This window comes from Acinonyx jubatus, chromosome D1 (assembly GCF_027475565.1).
Source record: "Acinonyx jubatus isolate Ajub_Pintada_27869175 chromosome D1, VMU_Ajub_asm_v1.0, whole genome shotgun sequence".
Lineage (NCBI taxonomy): Eukaryota > Metazoa > Chordata > Mammalia > Carnivora > Felidae > Acinonyx > Acinonyx jubatus.
The window spans coordinates 112,620,493-112,647,087 of NC_069390.1; the positions used below are offsets into that span (position 1 = coordinate 112,620,493).

The 26,595-nt window shown below is 38.4% G+C and overlaps 1 long non-coding RNA gene across 1 annotated transcript in view; it reads left to right on the forward strand.

Annotated features, from left to right (window-relative positions):
* Positions 1-3,099: 3,099 nt before the first annotated feature.
* The window catches only part of LOC128311974 (uncharacterized), a 99,050-nt gene continuing 75,554 nt past the window's right edge, over positions 3,100-26,595 (forward strand). The window contains exon 1 of the long non-coding RNA XR_008290751.1: positions 3,100-3,643. This is a non-coding gene — a long non-coding RNA (uncharacterized LOC128311974). The remainder of the gene's footprint in view (positions 3,644-26,595) is intronic.

Below are 26,595 nucleotides of genomic sequence, written 5' to 3' on the forward strand. Positions count from 1 at the left end.
AAACAAGTGTGGGGGATGGAAAGGAGTGAGAGAAGGAATAATATTTGAGTCCATTTTCCAACTTTTATTCTGAGGTCATGTAGAAATTCTGTAGTTGGATGCCATGAAAATATGGTGTTGTTAGAATGATTTCCTTTTATGTTTTAAGCTCAAGATGGGTTTTTGTGAAATCCAACAGAAAGCAACTGAATAAACGCAGAATCCCTGCCCAGTTTTGAGATAGATTATTTTATTTTTTTCCAATAAAGAGTTTGGATGTCAATTTCTAGGAAGGGCACTAACAAACCATCAAATAAGAAGCTATGTGCAGACACATTAATTGATGAGCTGCCAATACCCCCTGCTCCTTTTGTTTCCAGATTCCAGAGTTCAGTGAGGCTGGAGGATAGAATAATAGGAAGAATAAAAGGAAGGATGAGAATTGGGGAAGTTTGCCAAAAAACACTGGATAAAATGCATCATAGGGACTTAAGTTTCAGTTACTGTATCTTCTGCTCAAGACTTGCTAGTTAATGCTTTTTATGATCTGCCTCCTCACTTTTCAGTGTCTGATTCCTTTCAGTTAAAGATTAAAAAAATTCACAGAATGTATGATAATTTCTACATGAAGTGTTTATGAGTCTGTCCATTGTTTCTGGCTTCTCCCGCTCATGTCTCATGTTGTCCTATTCCCTTGCATATTGCTGGTCTTGTACGACCAATTACCCAAGTATAAGTGTTCAGCTTCCTTGTAATACTTGGGCTGCAAATCTGGAGAAATGTTAGCTCTTCCTCTGAGGGTCCCTATGGAAAGAGGGGACAGTGGAGCTCCTCAGGCTTCCTGACAGGTGGGCCCCGGCTGCCTTAGGTGCTGTGTTCTAAGAAGCCACTCAAACCCCAGTTCTGCTCACGGCTGTCTGTTCCTTTGGGCGTTTTCAGGGCCAAAATAGTTTGGGGAACCATTCGTACCTTTTTTGGGTGGGTTCTCACCTGATCCTACATTTTGGCCTGGTAGTTTTCATACAAATTATCATTCATCTGAACATCACACCTCACACACCTAGTGCTGATTTTCAGCTGTCCTCAGTGGAAAAGCTGGTTAAGTACCCAGTCCAACAGCCTGGCATTGGGAGTGCTTCCGCCCAGCACAGAGAGCACTCAGTGAGAATCAGACCCACTACAGATGAGTGTGAGGGAACATTTAGGTGCAGGTGCACTGAGCCTGCACCACAGTGATGGCTGTGCACCCTATGCATTTATGAAAATGCACTGATCTGGGCATTACGAGGGATCAGTTTCATGGCAAGTGAATCATACGGCACTAAAGCTGTGTAAAGAAGGAAGTGTGGGGTGGATATCAAAGAAGTAGAGAAATCTTAGGTAGATTAAGGTTCTCAGGAAGGAGGCCCCTTCATGGGGAGTGAACACAACAGAAGAGAGATGGTGAGCTGGCATGTTTGGACAGAGAGGATGCTGGAGATTGCTTCTCTCTCCAGCACAGGGGAGACGCAGATTCCCCAGTGTTCTCATGTAGGACTTGACAGTAGCAGAGCGAGAACCCTCTGCTGAGGTCTGTGTGGGCCACACGGCAGAGGCCACAGTGCGGCCGGCTGGGGCCAGGCCAGGCGCAGAGAGCAGGGAGACCCAGACGGGGGTGGGGGTGACAGCCAGAACCAAGTGACATGAGGACAGCACAGGCCACAGTGATGTCAGCCGAGCACTCCGGGAGTTGGGTGGTGAGGACAGAGGCCAGCGGACTCAGCTGCGGGTATGTGTCCTCCACATCCTCTCCATCTGGACCTCCGCCCAAGATGGCCTGGACTCCCTGCCCCCCAACCCCCAGGCACGTGGGACTTCCCCTTTGTGTGCAGAATCCATCCTGTGAAGGAGGAAGACAAGCCTTCTGGGAGAAGAATGGCAGTCCTGACAGAATGAACTCCGAATTAGCTGAATATTTTCCTCAAAGGCACTTTAAAATAACAAAAGACCATTTTGGGCTGGAAGAGAGATTTGTTTCTAATCAGTGGCATTTCCATGCTCTGCCCCCATCCCCTCCCCAGCCGTGGCTTCTGTGGTACCTCTGAGATCTAGGAGGCGAATTCTGTCACGTGAGCACCACCAGCATCGGTCAGGACTGTCAGGAGTGGAAAGTGGTCTCCCACGGGAGCGGCGGCTGTCAGATGACATGCACTTGCCTGCAAATCAGCATGCAGTGTCCTCCTTTTCCACAAGAAGGTCTCGAGGTGCGGTGTGCAGAAGCAGTGTGCTTGGTCTCTGCCAATCTGGTTTATACGTCATTTCTGCCTAAAAGACATCATCAGACAAAACTGGTTACAATGGGGCAAGTTTTCAGTAGTGTGGGTACCACTTCTTTTTGTTGTTGTTTATTTACTTTTGAGAAAGAGAGAAAGAGCGCCAGCAGGGGAGGGGCAGAGAGAGAGGGAGACGGAGTCTGAAGCAGGCTCCAGGCTCTGAGCCGTCAGCACAAAGCACGGTGCAGGACTTGAACTCATGAACTGGGAGATCATGACCTCAGCCAAAGTCCCACGCTTAACCCACTGAGTCCCCCAGGGACCCCCTGTGGGTACCACTTCTGCCCCCTAGTTTCAGCCACGTTGGATGGCCCTGTCCCGGAAACGCCCCACACGATGCCTTCTCCAAGTCCCTTCCGCTCCATCTTTGCGCAAAGGCTGAGAAGCAAACCCGGCACTTTAAGTTTTTTCTAATTTTTATTTTGTGAGAGAGAGACAGACAGACAGACAGAAAGGGCGTAAGTAAGTGAGGGACAGAGAAAGAGAATCCCATCAGGAACAGAGGAAGGGAGGGAGAGAGAGAGAGAGGCGAGCGGGGCTCATCTGACTCGGGACTTGAACCCACCAACCGAGAGGTCATGACCTGAGCTGAACCAGAGGGTTAACAGCTGCCCCCAGGTGCCCGACCCCCGCACTTAAAGGACATACTCTCGCACTGTCGCCCTCGGAGTACTTGCCTGCCAGCGCGGACGTGGCTGCCCAGGGTGAGAACCCAGCTGCACGTCTGCTCCGGATCCGGATGCGGGTCCAAGTCCTCCCCCCCCCACCCCCCCGCGCCGCACGGTGCCTGCCTACTCGGCTCTCCGGGTCATAGGCGGGTCACGCGCCGGCCCGCACAGCCTGCTGGGAAGACTGGCGGCGGCAGGCATGCGCACTGCTTCGCCCTGGGGGTGGGACGGTATAATCTTCCGCACAAATACCAAGCTTCGGTTGTCGCCGCAGGAAGGCCCTTGAGGGCTGGGGTCGTGTGTCCCTTCCCCTGCTTGTTCGCTGGCTCTGCGGAGCGTGTCACCCCCGAGCTTGGCCGCTGGCATCGCCCGCCCGAAGGCTTCGGGCCTCCCTGCGGCCGGGCTGCGTCCAGCTGCGCACGCGCAGGACTTACTTTCCGGAAGCTTCTGTGTTCCCTGAGGTAAAACCGGTCACTGCGAGGACTGCTTCCAGCGCTGACTCCCGGCCTCCTCTTGTGTCCCTATTTGAGGGGGCGGGTATAGGCCGTCATCATCTGACATAAACACCGCGCTTCACCCCGGCTCCCAACACACTCTCTCCTGCTTGGCTTCATTTTCCTTCGCGTCATGGGTTCTCTCATGGATCATATTTTTATTTGTAACTTCATCTCCTTCCACGGGAAGGTAAGTTCCATGTGGGTAAAGTCCTATTTAAGAATGAATACGTTAATGAAAAAGCAGTCATTAATGGCACGCAGGGCTCTTGGGGGACTCAGTCGAGCGTCCGACTCAATTTCAGCTCAGGCCACGATCTCATGGTTGGTGGGTTTGAGCCCCAAGTCGGGGTCTACGTGGAGCCTGCTTGGGATTCTCCCTCTCTGCCCCTTTTACCTACTCACAATCTCCCCTCCCCCCCCGCCCTTTAAAATAAATAAATAAATAAATAAATAAATAAATAAATAAATAAGGCGTGAACTTATACCTGTATATCGAAAAGTCATCTGGTATCAATATTTCTCTAGGTTGGTGGGAATAGTTATAAGGCTTTGTTTTCTAGCTTGTCTTTCCTAGCTTTCAAAATAATGTATTGTAGTTGTCTGTTAATTTTGCAAAATAAAAATTTTAAGCAAAAAAGAAAAGTCATCTGAATATATTAGCAACAGAAATGATGAGATATTTTAACATGCAACTTTATGCTATAAGCTTCAAAGGTGCAACATATTTTCTAACTGAATTAATTCTAGTATTCTGTGAATTTGGACTGTGTCGGGAGGCCATATGCATCATGGGCGTGTATCGAACCATTTTTGCTGAGTATATGGTGATCCCGGGATTTCTGTTTGGAGCTCAGTCAGACACTGTTGCTGTAATTGTTGAAATCCATCATTAGTATCGTTTCCAGATTTCGCAGATAAAGTATAGGATGACCAATTAAATTTGAATTTCAGATAAGCAACAACAAATATTTTCGTGAGTATATCCCAAATATTGCATGGATCATACTTATACAAAAATATTCACTATTTCAAATTTGACTGGACATCTGTATTTTATCTGATGACGAAAATCACTGGCATGCATGTCCTGCCTGCCTGCCTCACAGTTCTGAATGTTGTCTACCTTTTGCAATCAAAGTCAGGCAACTCTAGCTGGGCCACCTCAGCCTGTGCTTTGCTGTTGATATATTTTACCACTAGAGGGATTATTTCCCCTTTGTTTTGGGCTATTTGTAGAAAGGTCAGAAAAGATAAGAAAGATGAAATGAGAGCCCTTTCTTGCCTCTGACTCCAGTAAAACAGAGGATCTGAGCACTCATGCTTTGGCTAGAACTTCACTCTGTGAGGGAGCTTTGTATGAGGAGCTGCTCCCTGTGGTGGAATCAGCCACTCGTTTCAGTCTTTAACTTGAGTCAGGAAGCAGCAGGTGGCCGGGAGCAGCGGGTGTCCACAGGACTGCTCATGGGGGAACCTCTGTCGAGGGCTATGTTTGCTTCTCTGTTTAAATTACTCATTGGGCGGAGATAGTTTTGAAATTTCCAGTGATCAGCATTACTGGGTTGAAGACTTGATTTTAAACCTGTGTGATTCGTGTGGGCATCTAGCATCTAAACTCTTGGTTTTATATGGTTCAGGCCTTGGGTAGTGTTGTCCACTGAGACCTGAGTAAAATAGTTTTGGCCGTGAGCTACTTTATACAGTGGTGGCAATTGTTCTGTGTAAGAATGTACAAAAGTGTATAACTTTCTCTAAAAAGTTTAATTTCTTTTTTGCTTTAATATTCTTTACTTAGCAGACTGTATTTATACTCCCAATTTTAATCCCAGGCTAAAACACCATCAGTTGATGTGTGTGGATTCCTTCATCTGACGAGGGGCCTTAGTTTACCCCCAGGACTTTAAGAGGCGGCTGTTGGATTAGAGCTGTGTGACTCAGGAGGCAGAGTTGAAAATCTCTCAGTTATATGTATTGTTTTTTTGTTCTCCCATTTGGCCTATAAACTATGTCTAGTTTTGCTTTTCTAAAGATAAGTAGAGCTCTGTGAGGAAATTGCATTCTTAGAATTATCAGAGCAACATGAAGAGCAAACATTTATAAAGAGAGTAAATATTAAAAGAACGGGCAGTGTGGTGTAGAGCTTAGATTAAATAGTCTTTGGTTTGCTTTGTTCTCTTACCTTTCACATTTTGCTTACTCAGAGGCGCCTTATGAAACAGAAACATCCATTGTTGTATACACTTTGGGTTAGCAAGAGAAAAAGTGTACTACTTGAAGAATATAAGTGCTCAGCCTCTGTGTCCTCAAGGCTACTCCTCCCACCCCACTCAAATAGCAACAGTAATAGCAATAATAATTTTAGTTAATATTATTAATATTGATATTATTAATAGTTAATATTTTCAAGTAGTTACTATGTTCTAATCATTTTTATGCAACATTTTATTTATCCTTCCTATTCATGGAGAATTGAAATCGTGTTGTTAAACTTCTTTTACCAGATCATAAGGTACTTAAGGATGGTGACTGTCTTTGAATCCCTAGTACCTAGCTAGCATAGTGCCTGACTCAGTGTATTTCTACAGTAAGGGGAGAATAAATAAATAAGTAAATGAAAAGACTACATATTTACTTAAAATTACTAGAGGAGAATAATATTTACTGGATAATCCATAGTATTTAGTCAATTTTTAATCATATTTTAAAATTATTTATATATATTTTTTCTTTTAATATAGTATTTGTTTCATATTAAAGAATAAATACAAAGAATAAAGCATGTGATTAACAGTTAATCACAATCAACAATCCAAATCAGGTCCTGTATCATTACCAATAACTCTTATGTACTTACATGTTCCTCCCTCATCCAGCCTCCTCTCTCCCCCATTGTGGGTAATGACTTCTGAAATTTTGGTTTATAATTCTATCACTTTCATTCCTTATATTTTTATTACATGCATATATGTGCTTAAATAATGTACTGTTTAGCTTTATTTGTTTTTGAGCTTTATAAAATGTGGTATCATACTATATGAAGCCTGGAGAAGTGTGGTGTTTTTCACTCAACATCATGCTTCTAAGATTCCCCTATGTTGTTACATGCAGCTGTAGTTCATTCACTCTTACTATTGTATACTATTCCATTGTGCAAATAAACCACAACTTACTTATTTCTTCTCCTATCAACAGACTTTTGGGGTTTGGTTTTTCACCATTTTGCTAGTAAGAAGAATACTATCAATGTTCTTGGACAAGTCTTCTCGCATATGTGCTAGAATTTCCTTCAGGCATATACCTATAATGAGAATTACTAGGATGAAGTGTATGTGATTTTTCAACATTACAAGATAATACCAAATGCCTTAAGAAGGTGATCACCTTATATCCTTGGGTAAACCAAAACTAAGAATTCAAAATTAATCTAATTCAAAGTTCTTACCTTGTTTTCTATTCTGAACTTTGTCCCAGAAACCGTATATATTGTTAAAGAGAAAACTTTCATTAAAAAATCTGTTGCATTTCTATACACTAATAATGAAGCAGCAGAAAGGGAAATTAAGAAAATAATCTCTCTTACAGTTGTACCCAAACCAATAAAATATCTAGGAGTAAACTTAACCAAAGAAGTGAAAGACCTGTACTCTAAACACTACATAACACTTATGAAAGATATTGAAAAGGATGCAAAGAAATGTAAAGACTTTCCATGCTTATGGATTGAAAGAGCAAATATTGTTAAACTGTCAATACTACCCAAAGTATTTTACAGATTTAATGCAATCTCTATCAAAATACCAATGGCATTTTTCACAAACTAGAACAAAAATCCTAAAATATGTATGGAGCCACAAGAGATCTCTGAATAGCCAAATCAAACTTGAAAAAGGAAAATAAAACTAGAGGTATCATAATTCCAGATTTCAGGTTATATTGCAAAGCAGTTGTTATTCAAAGGGTATGGTAGTGGCATAAAAATACACATAGATCCATGGTGGAACGGAAAACCCAGAAATGAACCCACAAGTATAATGGTTAGTTAGTCTCTGACAAAGGAGGAATGAATACCCAAAGGTAAAAGACAGTTTCTTCAACAAATTGTGCTGGGAAACCTGAACAGCAATATGCAGAAGAATGAAACTGGACAACTTTCTTTAAAACAATTTTTTTTAATGTTTATTCTTGAAAGACAAAGAGAGACAGAGCATGAGCAGGGAGGGGGAGAGAGAGAGAGAAGGAGATACAGAATCTGAAGCAGGCTCCAGGCTCTGAGCTGTCAGCACAGAGCCTGATGCGAGGCTTGAACCCACAAGCTGTGAGATCATGACCTGAGCTGAAATCGGGACGCTCAACCGACTGAGCCACCCATGCGCCCCTACTGGACAACTTTCTTACACTGTTTGCAAATATAAATTCAAAACGAATTATAGACCTAAATGTGAGACCTGAAGCCATAAAATTCCTAGCAGAGAGCATAGGCAGTAAACTCACTGACATCACTTGTAGCAGCTTTTTTCCATATATGTCTCCTGAGGTGATGGAAATAAAAGTAAAAATAAACTATTGGGACTAACATCAAAATAAAAATCTTCTGCACAGTGAAGGAAACAATTAAACTAAAAGGCAACGTACTGAATGAGAGAAGATATTTGCAAATGGTAAATTCTAAAAGGGTTAGTATGCATAATATATAAAGATCTTACACAACTCAACACCCAAAAAGCAGATAATCCAATTAAAAATGGGCAGAAGACATGAACAGACATTTCTCCAAAGAAGACATCCAGATGGCCAACAAACACATGAAAAGATGCTCAATATCACTCATCATCAGGGATATGCAAATCAAAACCACAATGAGATATCACCTCACACCTGTCAGAATGGCTAAAATTAACAACACAGGAAACAACAGGTGTTGTCAAGAACGCGGAGAAAGGGGAGCCCTCTTGCATTGTTGGTGGAAATGCAAATTGGTACAGCCACTGTGGAAAACTGTATAGAGGTTTTGTAAAAAATTAAAAATAGAACCACCCTATGATCCAGGAATCACACTACTGGGTATTTACCTCACAAGTAAAAACACTGATTCAGAGGGATATATGCACTCCAGTGTTTATTGCAGCATTGTTTACAATAGCCAAATTATGGAAATAGTCCAAGTGTGTATTGATAGATGAATGGATAAAGAAGAAGTGGATGGAATATTATTCAGCCATAAAAAGAATGAAATCTTGCCATTAGCGATGACATGGATGTAGCTAAAGAGTATAATATAATGCCGAATGAAATAAGTCAGTCAGAGAAAGACAAATACTGTATGATCTCACTCACACGTGGAATTTGAGGAACAAAACAAATGAGCAAGGGAAAAACAGGGAGGCAAACCAAGAAATAGACTATAGAAATAGAAATAACTACAGAGAACACTATGATGATTACCAGGGGGTGGGAGGATGGGGGGATGGGGGAAATAGGTGATGGGGATTAAAGAATACACTTATGAAGAAAAACAAAACAAAAGACAACATTTTACTAATCTGAACTGAGTGTCCTGATGGTGGTATATGGTCTACAAAGGAAACTTACTAGGTAAGGTCATTGAGTGATGTCTTTGTAAACTTAAAGTCTAAACTCTGTGGTGGTTGCAAAAATACGGAATGTTATAATTAGAACAGTCCTGAAGACTCTTCAATTCCCAAGAGCTGCTCATCATCTAAATCCCCTGAGAACAGAAGCATTATTCTGCAATAAAATGGCAACAGTATTTCCACTCCTGCTAATGTGAATAGCACCTTGATACACAGTAAACTGAATGTGTCTCCTTAGTTATTTCTAGGGCTTCCCTCACCCATAATTTATTGTTCTCAAGATTGTGGACTAGTCTAGTTATAAAATTTTTTACTGTTTATTTTTGAGGGAGAGAGAGAGGCAGACTGCAAGTGGGGAAGGGACAGAGAGGGAGAGATGGAACCAGAAGTAGGCTCCAGGCTCTGAGCTGTCAGCACAGAACCTGACACAGGGCTTGAACCCACAAACTGTGATCATGACCTGAGCTGAAGTTGGACGCTTAACCAACTGAAACACCCAGGCACCCCAAACTAGTCTATAGTTATATTGTGAGAATTGGAAAAGAAATATCAGTTTAGTGAAATTGACTTCTAAAAGAATATCCACATATGCTCTGAGAAAAAAGTACTCATATAGTTAATCACACACATATGGTCATGTCTTTATCAGGCAACTGGACATACCTGCTGCATATTGGACATTTTTGACTAGAGAATCTGTATATTAATCCAGTTTTCATCTGAACTAAAAGTACTATGATCCATTTGGTAGATTATTTCCCAATGGGTTCTAATTGTAATCCAGATTTTTAAATTGACTGTAGTGTTTAGATTCAGAAAAAAAATGACATGGTGTAAATATTACCAGAAAACAGACCTTCTATGTAAGAAACCATTAGCACTCTGCTTGTACACAGAGATTACTCCCTCAAGTGTTGTGTCTGTGTTACTGAATTGATCGAATTATTGGTCTTTTGTTTGAAATTTGTCACTGAATTTCATATTCTCATCATTTGTAAAAGTTAAGAGGGCTAAACAAATGACAACAAACCTATTCTGCAAAATAATGTTATTAAGCACTATATATGCGTGTGTGTGTATGTGTGTGGTGTGTGTGTGTGTGTGTATATATATACATATATATACATATATGTATAAATATATATATATATACATATGTATATACATAGTGTTATTGAGCACATACCAGTGTGCCATGTTATGCACCAGATATTATGGATGCTAATGGCAGGGGATGCAGCTGGGCCAATCCCTATGGAGCAGAGAGTGGAATTTATATTGTAATAAATAATGAATTCTATTAAATGCCAAGTGAAAACTGTAATAATTTGGGGAAGAGAGACTCATCTGTTGAACAACTTATTTCTGTCTGTATTTATAAATATTATAAATATAAATAGAAGCTCCAGAGATTCCTTTCATTTTGTAGTTTCTTGTTCTGAATAGCTAGATTTGCTAATATTAATGTGTTCAGATGTCGATTTCTAATTAGTAGAAACATTTTTTGGCTCACACCTTATCTTTACTGTTTATGAAAGTGTCTAGCATGCAGTAACTGCCCAGTTACTATGCACTATCACCATTTAAAATAATAACTATAAAAAATATAAAATATATTAAACCTGTACAATGGTATTCAATATCTAGTGCCCAGAATTAATGGGAAAAATTAAACCATCTGAAAATATTGCTTAATAACCAAAATGTCTATCTAATAGAGTTTAATTTATCTAATAATATCTTCATCATAGCCATACTCAAGGCATGCTCAATATTCCTAAATAATCTTGCAAATGAGAATTATGAGAATCTAATGACATGAAAACTATCAGACACAAGATTCTTCACTTCAGTAGTTGTTGGGTTTTCCTTAAAACAGTTCCCTATATTTCCATACACACACACACACACACACACACACACACACACACACACACACACAGTAAATCTTTGACCCAGATTTGAAAATTTGAAACTCATTGACATATACAGCATGCCTAATTTATTATTAATTTCTTAAAAGAGCAAAATAGATGACAAACTAGATGATAAATCTAATTATCTCTTATTTTTCCTCCTCTCCCTTCTCTACCTCCTCCTCCTCCTCCTTCCTTTTCTACTTCTTTCAAATGTTGGTTCCTATTTTTCTAGGGAAGTCATTAAGCCACAGATGAAATAGTCACTCATTCACAACATACAAATACTAGTAATCAGTGGAGATCATAACTCATGGTGAATCATGAAAATTACTGCTTATCATTTGTGAAGATCTTTGTAAAATGGTTTTTATGTATATTATCTGACTCACCTCTTCCTATGTGCCTCTGTAACTATAAATTCATTCATGTGTAACAGATCAGGAAACTGAGATTCATTTCAGTTATGACTTTCCAGTATTTCATGATGAATAACTTGGTATCACCCTTTCATAGTTGAACTTACCTTAATATTGTTTCTTCCATTATTTGTATATGTACATATATATATTATTTACTTAGTTTAATGACAGTATACATAGAAGATACATAAAAGTTTATATCCTATTTACTTATTGCAACATATATTTATATTGCTACTTAGGCTTTTTAGTTATCCTAAATATATAATGTTTTATTGAGAAGATGTGAATCAGGTACTCTATTCATTCAAAAATATTTTTTAAGTCCTTATAATTTGCTGTGCACTAGGTACTGAGAATGTAGCACTGAACTGGCATTTTGTTACCATCAGAAAATTTAAAGAAGTTTTTAGATATTGTTTTCTAAATGTGATAAATATGATGAAAAAACACTGAATGCACTATTCATAATAGTAAGCCTGGGGTGCCTGGGTGGCTCATTTGATTAGGCAGCTGACTCTTGGTATTGGTTCAGATCATGTTCTCGCGGTTTGTGAGTTCAAGCCCTGCATCAGGCTCTGTGCTGACAGTGTGGAGCCTGCTTGGGATTCTCTCTCTCTCTCTCTCTCTCTCTCTCTCTCTCTCTCTTTCTCTCTTTCTCTCTTTCCCTCTCTCCCTCTCTCTCTCTCCCTCTCTCTCTCTCCCTCTCTCTCTCTCTCTCCCTCTCCCTCTCTCTCTCTCTCCCTCTCCCTCTCCCTCTCCCTCTCCCTCTCTCTCTCTCTCCCCTGTCTGCTGCTATCTCTCTCTCAAAATAAATTTAAAAAACTTAAAAAAACTGGACTTTTGCCCAAGATAATTAGTAAGGGAGCTATTTTTTAAATGACTCTTGATATATAAATTGCTTCCAAATAGTTTGTAAAATTTACACAGTTACTGTGTATAATAATGCTTAATTTCTCCAAATTCTTATCATTTCACACATACACTCATGTATGTACAGTATTATATGTGCTAAATCAATTTTTGCTAAATTGATGTGATAAATGATAAGTAGTATCTTCCTATTTATTCAATTTATAAATTTTGATAACTAATGAAAATATTTCACTCTATACTTTTTTATAAATTTATTTTTTCTCTTGTGTGAAACATCTGTTCATGTCTCAACCCATTTGGATTCTGAGGCATTACACTCTAAACAGAGGGGCCCCACTACATTTATGGAGAATCTGTGTTTACTAATTTTACCATCTTTTCCACATCTTTAACTCACATACCTAGCTATGCTTTAAATAAATAAATGTGCTAAATATTAGATGTGGCATAGAAATATCTGTTTAAATCACATATTCAAATGCATCTTAACATGTTGACCGTTTGCCCTTTATTATTTCTTCTATTCAAATGTTTACTACTCTTAGTCATTTCCTATTCCTTTTAGTGCAGCAGTTTAATTTTCTCCTTCAAGAATCTATGTGTGTCTTGCTGAAGTTTTGTTGTTTTGCTGTTATTAATGGTCCCTTATGGGGACCTTATGGTCCCATAATGGTCCCTTATGGTTTCTGAGCAGCCAGGGACAACATGTGGGAGACAGAGCTGCCTGCATCTTTTCTCACTGGCCACCTTATTTCTAGTTGGTTTTTAGTTTGATCATTGGTGTTTTCAAAATAATATCATCAGAAATTAAGGGTTTTGTCCTACTTTTCAATATTTATAGGTGCTATTTTACTTTCCTCGCATATTTGCTTCGGATAGACAAGATTTTGAATAGTGTGCAACAGCTTGTGATAATCCAGTCTTCGTGATAAAAACAATTTGGAAAGATGAATTAAAACACAAGTTTCAATACTAGATGGCTGCTGACCCAATGAGGGCTGTAAGGGACAAAATCCAGGTGAAGGGAGAGTCAGTGAACTGAGCTGATGTTCTTTCCTGAGTCACTTCATCCTCTGGGTTTGTGCTGACTGGTGGGATGGGGCAAGACATGGAACCCAGACTTTGCCTGGGAAGAGGAAGGCACTAGGTGCAGAGAAATCAGTGAATATTTTAGTTTAGATTTATGGGGCTGGAGAACAAAGTTGAAGACTGAGGGGCCACTAAGGCATAGCTGCTTTTTTGCCTAAAAACCTTTGCTGAATTTGAAATTGTATGTGGCAAGAAAAAACATGATGCATTTTCCTCTTGAGAGGTGTGGTCTATATTAACAAATGCTTTGAGAAGTCCCTCAGAAACAAGAGCTATTTAGCTTTGCTATCCTGTAATTTTCCAAACTTACTTGCTTAAGGTGTTCTTTATTCATAACCAAAAACATTCTTATCAAACAGTTTGGGAAAATGCTGCATTAGAATATTATTCAGTACATGATGACAAACTCATATATGTGTCAACAGACCACAGCATCTCTGAATATAACTTCTAAGTTAAACTAAGTTATCAAATTGTACATAGTTTATTTTAACACTAGAGGAAGCACAAATAATTATGAGACTGAACTCACGACCGAAGCACAAATAATTAGATTCTCAAAAAATGCATACTTTACTGAGTTTAATTTTGACAATAAAATAAGTACATATTTATATTTGTAATGATATTGAAGAATAGTATTTGATGCCTTTACCCACATGATTTTAATTTGTACAAATTAAATTGATATGAATGAACTTCTTGGATAACACCCAGGGAAAAAAGCTATTAAGAATCACACATTTATTCAGAATATTTGCACAAAATATTGTACAATTGCATGGAGTTAATTTAATCAATTCTAATAAAATGAAATGTAGGTATATGAAAAAATATGAAGCAAAAACTAATGGTAGCAAAATAAATAGGAAATGAATGAGATAAACTTGAAGTTAACTAATTTAAATAGAACCAAGTAATGTATTAAAATCAACTTTGGATCTATATGCCAATAATGAAGCAGCAGAAAGATGAATTAAGAAATCAGTCCCATTTACAATTGCATCAAAACCAATAAGATACCTAGGAATAAACCTAATCAAAGAGGTGAAAGATCTGTACTCTGGAAACTATAAAACACTGATGAAAGAAACTGAAGAGAACACAAAGAAATGGAAAGATATTCCATGCTTATGGATTGGAAGAACAAACATTATTGAAATGTCTGTACTACCCAAAGCAATCTATACATTTGAAGTAATCCCTATCAAAATACCAACAGCATTTTTCACAGAGCTAGAACAATCCTAAAGTTTGTAGGGAACTACAAAGACCCCAAATAGCCAAAGCAATCTTGAAAAAGAAAAGCAAAACTGGAGGTATCATCACAATTCCGGACTTCAAGTTATAACAAAGCTGTAGTCATGAAGACAGTATGGCACTGGTACAAAAATAGACACATAAATCAATGAAACAGAATAGAAAACCTGAAATAAAGCACAATTATATGATCAATTAATCTTCAACAAAGCAGGAAAGAATCTCCAGTGGGAAAAAGACAGTCTTTTCAACAAATAGTGTTGGGAAACTGGACACCCATAGGCAAAAGAATGAAATGGACCACTTTCTTACAATGTACACAAAAATAAATTCAAAATGGATTAAAAACCTAAACATAAGACTTGAAATGATAAAAATCCTAGAAGAGAACATAGGCAGTAAACCTCTTTGACTTCAGCTGTAGCATCTAGATATGTCTCCTGAGGTGAGGGAAATACAGGCAAAAATAAGCTATTGGGACTACAAAAAACAATCTTATGCACAGCGAAGGAAACAATCTGAATAGAAAAAGATATTTGCAAATGACATATCTGATAAAGGGAAAGTATCCAAAATCTATAAAGAACTTATCAGACTTAGCACCCAAAAACAAAATAATGCAATTAAAAAATGTGCAGAAGGCATGAATACATATTTTTCCAAAGAAGACATCCACATGACTAACAGACACATGAAAAGATCCTCAACATCATTCATCATCAGGGAAATATAAATTAAAACTACAATGGGATATCACCTCACACCTTCAGAATGGCAAAAATGAACAACACAAGAAACAACAGGTGTTGGTGAGGATGTGGAGGAAAAAAAACTCATCCACTGTTGATGGGAATGCCAACTAGTGCAGCCATCGTGGGAAATAGTATGGAGTTTTGTCAAAAAGTTTAAAGTAGAGCTACTCTACAATCCAGCAATCATACTACTAGGTATTTACCCAGACAATGCAAAAATACAGATTTGAAGGGACACATGCACTCCAATGTGTATAGCAGTGCTATCAATAACAGCCAAATTATGGAAACAGCTTAAGTGTCCACCTACTGATGAATGGATAAAGGAGATGTGGTATATATATGATGGACTATTACCCAGTCATCAAAAAGGATGAAATCTTGGCATTTGCAATGACATGGATGGAGCTAGAAAGTATTATGCTGAGCTAAATCACACAGAGAAAGACAAATACTATATGATGTCATTCATATGTGGAATTTAAGAAACAAAACGAACAAGCAAAGGGAATAAAAAAAGAGAGCGAGAGACAAGCCAGGAAATACACTCTTGACTACAGAGAACACACTAATGGTCACCACAGGGAGGTGCACTTGGGATGGGCATTAAGGAGTGCACTTGTGATGAGCACTGGGTGATGTATGGAAGTGTTGAATCACTATATTGTACACCTGGAACTAATATTACACTGTATATTAAATGGAATTTAAATAAAAACTAAAAAAACAGCTTTGGGGATACAAAGTAAATATACAAAAATAAATTGCATTTCTTATATACTAGCAAGGAACCATACAGAAAGGAAATTACAAAAACATTTTCATGCACAGTATCATCAGAAAGAATAAATTATTTAGGATAAATAAAAATAAATTAGGATAAAAACGAAGTGGATGACCTATGTACTAAAAACTACAAAATATGGCTGAGAGAACTTAGGGCACATCTAATCACATTGGACTTTTTAAATAGAAATTTAGGAGGTGATCCTAAAAGTTATGTGGAAATTCAAAGAACTTATATTAGCCAGAACAATATAGAAAAGTAAAAAGTTGGAGGACTTATGCTCACCATACACTATACAATGTATGATGATATCAGTCATCAAGACTGATGGTATTGGTATCAGGATAGACATTTATGTCAATGGAATGGAACAGAAAGTCCAGAACTAGCACTTATATTTATGGTTAGTTGATTTTCAACAAAGCTGTCAAGAAAATTCAATGGAAAGAGGATAGTCTTTTCAATGAATGTGACTCAAAAAATTGGGTATCTTGTGTTTAAAAAGGAAAAAAAACTAGCTTCTATTCTTACTTTATGCCATATACAAAAATTAACTCCAAATTGATCATCGCCCAAAAGTAAAAATGAGAACAATAAAACTTCTAGAAGAAAACATAGGAGAAGTAAGGACACCTTGAGATAAGCAGAGATTTCTTAGGTATAACACCAAAAGCATGATACAAAAGGAAACAACCGATAAACTGGATCTTATCAAAGTGAAAACCTTATGGTCTTTAAGAGACACAATTAAGAAAATGAAAAGACAAGCTAAAAACTTGTTGAATATGTTTACAAATAATATAGTTGATAAAGGGTTTATATTCATCATACATAAAGAATGCTTGCAATTGAATAACAACACACACAATCTAATTAAGTCAATTAGAAATTTGTATTAATTGGCAAAATATTTGAGCAGCCAGTTTACAAAGAAGACGTACAAACTAATAAGCTCATTTAAAGATGTTAAATATCATTAGCCATTGGAAAATGCAAATTAAGACTACAACAAGGTACAGCTTCACATCCACTGGAATGGTTACAATCATGCTGACCAAACTCACAGCTGGAGCCCTCATACAATCCTGAGGAATGGAATGGTACACCTGCTTTTGAAAACAGTCTGCAGTTTCTTTAAAAAGTTAACATAATTTTACTATATGATTTAGCAATTCTAATCCTAGGTATCTGCACAAAACAAATAAAAATACATGCTCCCCCCCAAATAGTTATTTGCCAATATCTATAGCAGTACTGTTTACCATTGTCCCAAACTGGAAACACCCACATATCCATCAGCTGCTGAATGGCATGTGATGTAGCCATAAAGGGCATACTACTTAGCAGTAAAAAGGAACAAATTACTGATACCTGCTACCACATGGCAAAACCTCAAGAATACTATTGCTAATTGAAAAAGCCAGACAGAAAAGACTATCTATTGTGTGATTCTATTTATGTCATATTTCCAGAAAAGTCACATCTATAAGCAATAGAAAGTGAATCAGTGGTTACCTACAAATGGGAGTAATGTTTGGGAATGGGCACCTCGCAACACTGTGGAAGGGGGCCAGAGGGAGTGAGGAAATGTTCTGAGATCACTGGTGGTGTGGGTGCACAGCTTTGTGAATTTACTAAAAATTGCTGACCTCTACAATTGCAACAGATAAACTTATTGGTATGTAAGCTGCTCGATAAAGATGTTGAAACAACCATTACCACCACAAGAAAATAGACTGCAAGGCAAATATATTTTTATAATAAAAACTGCAAATGTAAAGTATGAATCCTATAAATGGACTATTCAGTATTTCTGTAACCTTGGGCCAATCACTTCATCTGTTGGAAGCTCAGAGATCTTGTAGTTAAAAATTCTTATAAATGAAGAAACTAAATTTTAGTTTTATATAGATCTGATGAAAACTCTCTATTCCATCCTGTTGGTCAATTTCTCTGTCCCTGTGCTGTTTTAACTACTATAGCATTCAAAATGAGTCCTGTAGCTTTTTGAGCAAATTCCAGCAGATTGCATATATATAGCAGGATACACGCTAAAAATTAAAAGCAGCTTTGGGGCACCTGGGTGGCTCAGCTGGTTAAACGTTTGACTCTTGGTTTCAGCTCAGGTCATGATCTTAGGGTTCGTGAGTTAGTGCTCCACATCCAGTGCTGACAGTGTGGATCCTGCTTGAGATTCTCTCTCTCTCCCCCTCTCTCTGCTCCTCCTCTGCCATGTGTACTCACCCTGTCTCTGTCTCTTAAAAAAAAAAAATTAAAGGCAGCTTAAACAACATACCCCTAAAAAATATATGCATGATAAAATGTTATTAAGAATAAAGACAAAGAATGAGTATCAGCTATTTGGGGGAAGTGTTAAACTTGAGCGGGGAAGAGGTGGTATTCCTGGTGTTCATTACACCAATCAATAAATAAGCAAGCACATATACACAAAAAGAAACTAAGTTTCTTCTCTGAACTATAGCAAGTTGTGTAAAATGTTGTGGAGGTTATAATTTGTAAAGGAAATAAGTAATAGGCACACATTATTTATAGCTGAATACTTACTAATGTTTAAGTATGGAAAATGATGGGTAGAATCTAGAGTTTACAAAGCACTTGCTATATTCTTAGATTCCTCTAATCACTAGAATGCAAGCAACATACATACTAGAGTCTCAGCTTTCTTCGTACACAATTGGGATTCTAACAAGTCAAGTGACTTCTCCAAAGTAATGCAACAAAAAAACAAGGAACTTGACTCAAACCCTCCCTGTAAGTTCCAGGTTCTTTTCACTGTCGCTGCCACCTCTCGAAATGCAGAGCGTGAAAGATGATTACACAGACATGTGTATGTGAGAGTCAAAAACTGAAATGTTACAGTGGAATACACATCATTTTGGGCCCCCCTGCATGCAATACCTACACTGGTTCATACTTGAAGCATTTGGATGAGCTGAACCCGAGTGAAAATGTTTGTAACGGATTTTACTTGGAACGTGCTTTTCTGCCACTTCGGTTTTAAGTCTGAACTTTGCTGTCAACAGAATGATCAGCTGCTTGATGACTGCCTTTTGATTGGCTCTTTATATAAAACACGAATTGGTGAAGGGGATATTTGGGGGCATTTTTCCCCCCAGGACATTTGGACTACTTTAGGGTGGGTGTTTTTCTTTCTCTGTTGGGAATAGGCAATTTGGCAGGATTCAGAGACCCTAACAGCAGCCCTGTGGGCCCTTGTGGTCAGTGGGGCCATTGTGGTCAGTGGGCCCCCTGGTGGCTAGTGGGCTCCTGGTGGTCAGTGGGGCCCTTGCAGTCAGTGGGCCTAAGAATGGAGGTCACTCCAGGCATTTGGCTTCCTTGCCAAGTTTATAATAATTGTTAATTTATGGAACATGTTCACACAAACTCTTCAATTATTCATACACCTTAGGGTAGGGTTGGGCAGGGAGTAAATGACAAAATAGATTTTTTTCTTTGCAAGTTACGATTGAGAGACTTTTCTAGGTACCAGAGCAATTCAGAAATAGATCTGCGTTCGTAGTTCAGTTGTGTTAAATTATTTAACAATAAAATAGCTTCACACCAGATTTAACTTAGAGAAGGCGATGCATTTCCTAAAGTCTTAACAATGATTTTTAATACTGGATATATGAATTTATTGTATGTATTCAAGTTTATAAATGTGATTTTCTGCTTCTCTCCTTTGCAAAAAAAGTGATATGGCTAAATTTATACCCCTTTCATATATTCTCCCTGCAAAGCTACTTTTAATTGGATACTGTATACCATAAATGATTGAAATATATTGTTTTTCTATTGTTGTAAGCTTAGTGGTTACTTTATAAATGTTTATTAACAAGTAGTAGAATTGTTATTTCAGTGCAAATGACTTGAATTCATGTTCCACCCAAAAGTTCTCATTTACAAGTAAGGAAATTAAGGTTGAGAGGTTAAGAGATGTGCCCAATGCACAGAAGTCCATAGCTAGTGGGTGAGAGACAGAGGATTATAACCGAGGTCACAGACCCCATCCTGCCTTCTTCACACCCTAGCTTAATCCAGGCTAAATGTAAGACGTTCACAGCACAACGTGGCTGCTGTCCTATAATTCTGTCAGTATTGGTGAAAAACCTGGGCTGGGCATTGATAAACGAAAACACACATAGATGTTAAACATTTTATTTTAAATTAAAACCCTAAATGTGCATTTTTCACCAATCTTTTGATATGGGAGCCAGATACGGGACCTTGGTACAAGCTCATTAACTGGATTATTCACAATTTTTCTTGAATAAGTCATACCAATAAGACAGCATTTACTCTTCCAGCATCCATTTCTTTAGGGTGTTGGAGAACTTAAACACACAAAGTCATCTGAGTGCTGAATCTTTCCAGATTTTTCTCCTTCTCCCACCCCATTCTTTTAAATTGTTAGCCCCACACAGTAAGGCAAATTTTGCCTACCTCCCTTCCTCCCTCCTCCCTCCCTCCCTTCCTTCCTTCCTTCGACTGACTAGACTTGATGGAGTCCTTTCAAAACCTTCAGTTTGGTTCTTAAAAACAGCAGCTTTCTTTGTTTCCCTGCTCCCATTTCAACTATTTATATACTAGTTAATTAAATTACAGCATAGCAATAATAAGTGCAGCTGGCATGCACAAACTTGGGAAACAATGCTCAACCCTTGTAAACATTACTTAACTGTTGGGACCGTTAATGCTGGAGCATCCTGGAGAGCTTCATGCTGACTCTGAGTGCTCAGTATGTGAAAGAATCAGGAGAATATGGAGCAAGGGAACAGAGACTCCCATTAAGAGAGCTTTTACTGAACATTATAATTATAGTGCCTATATAATGACTAAAATAGCTTATTTTTCTCTGATGGTAACATAACACGTTTTCTTAAATTCTAGTTAACATACAGTGCACTATTGGTTTCAGAAGTAGAATTCAGTGATTCGTCATTCACATGCAACACCCAGCGCTCATCACAAGCGCCGTCCTTAATGCCCAACACCCATCTAAGTGCATTCCCCACCTTCCTCCCTCCATCAACCTTCAGTTTGTTCTCCAGTGGTTTGTTTCCCTCTCCCTTTCCACCCCCTTACTATATCATCTGTTTTGTTTCTTAAATTCCACATACGAGTGAAATGATATATTTGTCTTTCTCTGATTGACTTATTTTGCTTAGTATAATACATTCTTCTAGCTCCATCCACATCTAGTAAATGGCAGGATTTCATTCTTTTTGATGTCTGGGTAATATTCCATCAGATATATACCACATCTTCTTTATCCATTTATCAGTTGATGGACACTGGAGCTCTTTCCATACTTTGGCTATTGTCGATAGTGATGCTATAAACGTTGGGGGGGGGTGCACATGCCCCTTTGTGTCTGCATTTTTGTATCCTTTGTAAAAATACCTAGTAGTGCAATTGCCAGATTGTAGGATGATTATATTTTTGATTTTTTGTGGAACCTCCGTACTGTTCTCCAGAGTGGCTGTACCAGTTTGCATTCCCATCAGCAATGCAAGAGGGCTCCCCTTTCTCCGCGTCCTTGTCAACATCTGTTGTTAACATCCTGAGTTGTTAATTTTAGCCATTCTGACAGGTATGTGGTGGTATCTCATTGTGGTTTTAATTTGTATTTCCCTGATGATGAGTAATGTTGAACATCTATTCATGTGTCAGCCATCTGGATGTCTTCTTTGGAGAAATGTCTATTCATGTCTTCTGCCCATTTTTTCACTGGGTTGTTTGTTTTTTGGGTGTTGAGTTTGATAAGTTCTTTATATATTTTCGATACTAGCCTTTTATCAGATATGTCATTTGCAAATATCTTCTCCCATTCATCGGTTGCCTTTTAGTTTTGTTGGTTGTTTCCTTATCTCTGCAGAAGCTTTTTATCTTGATGAAGTCCCAACAGTTCATTTTTGCTTTTGTTTCCCTTGCCTTCAGCGTTGTGTCTAGTAAGAAGTTTCTCTGGCCGAGGTCAAAGAGGTTGCTGCCTGTGTTCTCTTCTAGGATTTTGATGGTTTCCTGTCTCATAGTTAGGTCTTTCATCCATTTTGAATTAATTTTTGTGTATGGTGTAGGAAAGTGGTCCAGGTTCATTCTTCTGCATGTCTCCATCCTGTTCTCCCAACACCATTTTTTGAAGAGACTTTTTTTTCCCATTGGATATTCTTTCCTGCTTTGTCAAAGATTAGTTGACCATATATTTGTGGGTCAATTTCTAGGTTTTCTGTTCTGTTCCATTGATCTGAGTGTCTGTTTTTGTGCCAGTACCATACTGTCTTGATGATTACAGCTTTGTAAATAGCTTGAAGTCTGAAATTGTGATGCCTCCAGTTTTGTTTTTCTTTATCAGGATTCCTTTGGCTATTTTGGGTCTTTTGTGGTTCCATACAAATTTTAGGATTGTTCTAGCTCTGTGAAGAATACAGAACCTCTTTGATAGAGATTTCAGTAAATGTGTAGATTGCTTTGGGTAGGATAGATATTTTAACAATGGTTATTATTTCAGTCCATGAGCATGGAATGCTTTTCCATTTCTTTGTGTCTTTCTTAATTTCTCTCATAAGCCATCTATATTTTTCAGAATATAGATCTTTTACCTCTTTAATTAGGCTTATTCGTAGGTATTTTATTGTTTTTGGTGCAATTGCAAATGGGATCAATTCCTTGATTTCTTTTTCTGCTGCTATGCTATTGGTGTATAGAAATGCAACAGATTTCAGCTGGTCGATTTTAGATCTCGCGACTTTGCTGAATTCATGTATTAGTTCTGGCAATTTTTTGGTGAAGTCTACATAGAGTATCATGTCATCTGCAAATAGTGAAAGTTTAACTTCTTCCTTGCTGATTTGCATGCCTTTTATTTCTTTTTGTTGTCTGATTGCTGAAGCACAGACTTCCGGTACTGTGTTAAATAGTAATGGTGAGAGTGGACATCCTGGTCATATTACTGACTATAGGGAAAGGCTCTCAGTTTTTCCTCATTGAGGATAATATTAACTGTGGGCCTTTCATATATGGCCTCTGTGATGGTGAGGTATGTTCCTTATCCCTGCTTTTGTTAGGTCATGTTTTTAAAAATATGAAGAAAAGTAATGTTGCCACTCTGAGATTATATCATCATTAATAATTCATTGTAGTTCCCTCCAGTCTTTTTGTGGTCATGTACATTTTTATTTATAGACTTGGGATCATATTGGACATATAATTTCATTTGTATTTTTTAATCATTGATTTATAGTATGGGTATTTCCTACGTTAACCATTTTTCAAGATGTACATTTATAATGATTTCATAGGATTTCAATAAATTTCCTACCTGATTGCATATTATAGTATGTTTAATTATTTCTAAGCCCTTCCTTCAGTAATTTTAAAGAAGTAATGCCAGAATGAATAAAAACATGGACATTATAATCAAACCCACTAATTATAGAACATGGCACATAGTGTAAATGCCTAAAAGTACTAGTGACAAATATATATACATATAAATATGAAGTACAATAATATAAGTATAAAACACACACACACACACACACACACATATATATATATATATATATACATATATATATATATATATATATATATACATATATATATATATATATATAGTTTTTCCAACCATAACACTTTGGGTATTGATTGGATTTGCATTATTCCTTCCCCCTTCCCGGAGGATGGAAGTCGGAGCAAAAGTTCCTGGCTTTTAATCATGGCTTGGTCTTTCTGGTACTCAGCCTTCATTCTGAAGTCATCAGGTAGCCCAACGAGAGGCATCTTATTAGAAGAAAATCAATCCTATCACTCAGGAAATGTCAAGGGCTTCAGAGCTCTGTGGCAGGAACTGGGGGCAAGACCCACACACATATTTTCTGTTTTTTCCCACTCGCTAAGTCAACAAGTATGATTACTTTGATTGTGGAGCTAGCTAGCTGATGCCTTAGTTTTACTGGTGTCAGTAAGTACCTCTTGTGATTTTTTCCTCTCTAACAGTGTCTTTGAGAATCATTCATTGCGTGTTCCTTGTGTCACTCAGTTCAGGTGTGTCATCCACCCACTTGTCCTAGCTGGGACCCTGCAGGAGAGACTGTACCTGTCATTATGTGATAACATCTCAATGCAGTAGTGTTCTTTGTTGTTGTTGTCCTCTTTGGCTAATCTAGTTATTTGAACAGTATTACTGATTTGTCGCCTTATTTTCTTTGAGCTCATTCTTATCTTAACTGCTACAAAGATGAAACTTGAAAATCCTCTGTGACTAAAGTAATAAATAAATGGTCTGTGGTTAAATCCCCAAATGATTCTCATTGCTTTGCTGAGGTTGATTTGGTTCTCTGCGTTTAAGTAAGAATCTCATTAACTTTTCAAATACACATCAAAGAAGTATATCATGTCACACTATTTCAATTTTTAATATTTATTTTTTCATTGTTTGAGTGAAAATATGAACAACAGTGTCAAATAGTAAATAAAATCTTTTAGACAGTTTTCTTTAGAGAATCCCCTTATTTCCATGTTTAAGACATTCAAACTCTTCTTCAATGTCACTGCAGAGTCTAAAACACTGCTCTTAATTGTATTAATAGCGCTGAATAGTACTCCCTGATTTGTGGAGCGTCCCATTTACAATCTTGGTGACTAAATGTGGTAAATGAACAAGGCAATGAATCTCCAAAATGCTTAGTGCTGCTTTTCAAAAGTTTGCTACACATTCACATTGCTAAAGATTGCTGGTGCTCCGTTGGTTTTTCTAATGTAAAGGCATTAAGTATTTTTTTCTATGAAGTACTTATAAAGATTTTAAGCACCTAAATTTTGATGATTCTTTTTTATCTATTTCAAGTAATTTTGAAAATTAACATTGCCGTGCAAACTCTTTAATCCTTTATAAAAGCTAATATGTGTGATTAAAAAAGCTTTATTATTACACAGAATATGTTCATCCTGCTGCAAGGAAAATTCAGTTAATTGCAACACACTCCCAGTTGCTTTTGGGAACTTTTACTAAATCATTGATTCTTCTCGAAATGTTATATGGAGTAGATATTTCATTGAAATCTTCCTATCATTGCATTAGCAATCTCTCATGAGGCTGTATGATTAGTTCTTCCTCAGAATCACATAGTTTACCTTCTCTGCAATCAATTGAGCCAGTGTGGAACTTCTCACATCCGTGGTGCCTGATCACTAAAAATCAAGAGTGCCCCTCCAATCTTTGTGATGTCCACAACCACTCACACATATTCACACATAATCATCTGCCCCCACCCCCCAACAGGCAGCATCATTCCCACAGAGAATCAGTGGGCTGCAGTGACATCACCACAAGGGACTGGCTCACAGGCTCACAGAGGCTGGGAAGTCCTATAATGTAGCATCTGCAAGTTCCAGAACCAAGAAAATGGGCCTGAAGACCAGGGCAGCCAAGGGCTGAGTCGCAGTCTGAGTCCAAAGGCCTGGAGAATGGGAATGCTGGAATCCCAGGACAATAGAAGATGGGTGTCTCAGCTTAAGCAGAGGAGCAAATATTTCCCGTCCCTGCCTTTTTGCTCTCTTTGGGCCCTCAGTAGATTGGATGCGGCCTGGGGCCCACACTGGTGATGGCGGATCTTCTTTATGAGGTGTGTTGAGACAGATGCTAAGTTCTTCTGGAAGCACCCACGCAGAAACACCTGGAGATGATGTGTGAGCAGCCACCTGCACATCCTTTTTAGAAGGTGGCATTCATGACCTTTTTTTTTTTTTTTTTAATGTATGTTTATTTTTGAGAGAGAGAGAGAGAGTGTCAGAGTGTGAGCAAGGGAGGGGCAGAGAGGGAGACAGAGAATCTGAAGCAGGCTCCAGGCTCTGAGCTGTCAGCACAGAGCCCAACGTGGGGCTCATACCCATGAACCATGAGATCATGACCTGAACCAAAGTTGGACACTCAACCGAGTGAGCCCCCCAGGCGCCCCCACCTGCACATCCTTGGCCCAGTCAAATGGACACACAAAATGAACCATCACACAGTACCTTCACACACCTCCCTGACAAAGTATCCTCAGTCTCTAGCTTCTCCAGGGACTGGCAGCTCAGGACCTTTAAAGGCAGCCCATTCCGTGTCACAACATCTTACCTTTGCAAAGTCCTTTTCTAGCGTGAACCTCAAACCTGCCGGCTTGCAGTGCCCAGTTGGAGGACAAGGACCAAGCACACAAGAGGGAGTGGGTTTGTGTGTGGTGCTTTCTAGCTCTGTTTCACTTGCTTGTGTGTTTGTCTCACTTCTCTCGAACATGGTATGTTCTGTTGACTCAATTTAGATTTTTGTTTATGTTTTTGGAAGTCAGAGAAATAAGTGGTTTTATCTGAGCAGCTTCTTTCAGATCCTCTCTCCCTTTTCTTTAAGATAGTTTTTTAGGGCTTCCCACACGTGTGGGCCAGCAG